General features: G+C 37.6%; 1 pseudogene; it reads left to right on the top strand.

The window, feature by feature from the left end:
• The first annotated feature begins 1177 nt into the window (after positions 1-1177).
• LOC132229298 (dynein light chain 1, cytoplasmic-like) lies at positions 1178-1433 on the top strand (annotated as a pseudogene).
• Positions 1434-2484: the final 1051 nt, after the last annotated feature.

Below are 2484 nucleotides of genomic sequence, written 5' to 3'. Positions count from 1 at the left end.
CCTTGTTTACCTCTGACTATAAAAGGTTGTGCAGCCTGAGCACGGGTGGAAGTCCTTCCTCTTGAGTTGGACTTACCCGCCTGGTCCCCAGTATTCCCAAATCATCTCTTGTCTTTTCTCTTTCATTTGTGTGCGGCTCCTCTTCCAGATACTGAACCCTGAACCACGTGGGATGTGGAGGGAAACATTTACGACAGGTGATGTCAAAGTCCTTCTTACATGCTGATGCCATTGATCTCCTCAACTGGAAGCCACTAACAAGTGAATGCGGGAGACGTAAAGCCCATGAATTATTCTCCTCAAGCAAATAAGTAGAGTGGGAGCTGGCAAATGCAGAATAACCAGCACCGTTGACAAACAACACACAGATTGCTCTTCTCTCCATAAAGCAAGCCATTGTCTCGAACATATTTGACTAATAATCCCTAAGTAAAACACTTAATAAAAAGACTACCAGCAGAGATTCTGAGGTCTCAGGAAAGAAGAATTTCATTGACTCATTTTATTTTATTTTTTTCCTCTTTAGACTAAGCCCTCAGGAATGAAGTGTTGAAAGAAAAAATATCTCTAATTGTTACTTCTATGTTGTAAACCACCAGTGCATTTTACTTGTTGGGCGGGTGCCATACAAAAGATGCTGTTTTTGAGACCATAGCAATTGCAGATACTAGAGAAGTACCAGGAGAATAACTAAAATAAATAATTATTACTAAATGTTCAATGTGGTGTGTGGCTTTTGCAGTACAATGCCCGTTAAGTGTTAGTCACATGACTAAGCCTTACACATATTTTTTCCAAATTTACCCCCTAAGGGGCAAATTACCAGCACAGTTCTGAATAACATTATTGTAGCTATTAGTCTTTGTGTGCATAATTCCCCATCCATGATGTTTACAATTTTCTCCTTAGTGTTTCTTTGAAAAGTAGCACAATTACAATATTTTCATTATACTATGGCTTACACAGATAATTAAACAAATAAATATGCTCTTACACAATTCATTTTAAATGTTCTCAGTCTTTATACAACTCCCTCATTTTGGAAGAATAAAGACATTGAGAATAGAGATGCACACTACGGCTTTGGTAGCAACGGCTTCTCCCTCAGGATCTGAGCCCAGTCAGTCCCTCCCTCAGGAGACCCTTGTAGTCAGCCAGCTCCTGCTCCACTGGAACCATGTGCCACCAGAAGGCGGTGATCAAAAATGCCGAAGCGTTGGAGGAGATGCAACAGGACTCTGTGGAATGTGCTATTCAGGCTTTGGAGAAATATAACAGAGAAGGACATTTTGGCCCATATGAAAAAGGAGTTTAACAACAAGTCCAACTCCTTATAGGGGAGGAACTTTGGAAGTTACCTGACACATAAAATGGAGCTCTTCATCTACTTCTACCTGGGCCAAGTGACCATTCTACTATTCAAATCTGGTTAAAAGCATGGACTATGCCACATACCCAGTGATCCATCCAAGAGCAAGGACTGCAGTCTAAATTCCAAGTACCAGAGGCTGAAATCTTCAGCTCTGCCTAAAGAAACACCTTGATCTTGAACCTTTATTGTGTTGTTTTCTGTGATTATAAAACAATTAATAAAACAGCTTACATTTGTATTTATTTTCTACTCCATACTTCTCTGCTTCTTGTTTTGAACTCCTCAAAATCTACTCCTTTTCCCCAAACATAAATCTGTTGGAGAAATGGAAAAAAGAAAGACATTCAGAATACATATAATTTTTAATTTCTTTTACAAAGACCTTCTCAACTTAATATATAACATTAGTAATTCACTTTCCAACCAAAAATTAAACTAGTACAAAACAATAACAAAACTCAGAGCTTTTATATGGGAATGGTAGTATATTTTCATTTTGGAGAGATTTATAGAGATGAACATTATTGTTGAGGCAGTAGTTGATTTAATTTTAAGTGTTTAGTATACTAGTACTTCTGAGCTGAGTTAAAATCTTAAAAATTTGGGTTTTTATACCATTTTTAAAGGTGCCATATCTAGTAAGAACTGGTACTTAACTACTATAAGGAAACAACCCCCCACCCCAATTTTATTTTTAAAGTAATAGAATTTTAGAGTTATCTTGAAAAAAATAGATTTATTTTGTCAATAAAGAAACCAAGTCTCTGAAATGTAAAATGGCTTTCCAAGGTCTCACTGCCAGAGACAGAACTACAATGGCAGTTTCCTAAATACCACCATTATGTTCTTTCTCCTAATCAGCTGCCTCTTCCAAGAGCCTCTATACTTTCTCTTTCAATAAAAAAAGAGCCTCTACTCCAGTGGTTCTCAACCTTCCTAATGACGCTACCCTTTAATACAGTTCCTCATGTTGTGGTGACCCCCAATTTCATTGTTACAAATTGAACATAATTAAAGCATAGTGATTAATCACAAAAACAGTATGTAATTATATACGTGTTTTCCGATGGTCTTAGGCGACCCCTGTGAAGGGGTCGTTCAACCCCCAAAGG

Source organism: Myotis daubentonii, chromosome 3, assembly GCF_963259705.1.
Source record: "Myotis daubentonii chromosome 3, mMyoDau2.1, whole genome shotgun sequence".
Lineage (NCBI taxonomy): Eukaryota > Metazoa > Chordata > Mammalia > Chiroptera > Vespertilionidae > Myotis > Myotis daubentonii.
The sequence above is the reverse complement of the archived record's forward strand: the minus strand, read 5'-3'. Positions and strand labels throughout refer to the sequence as shown.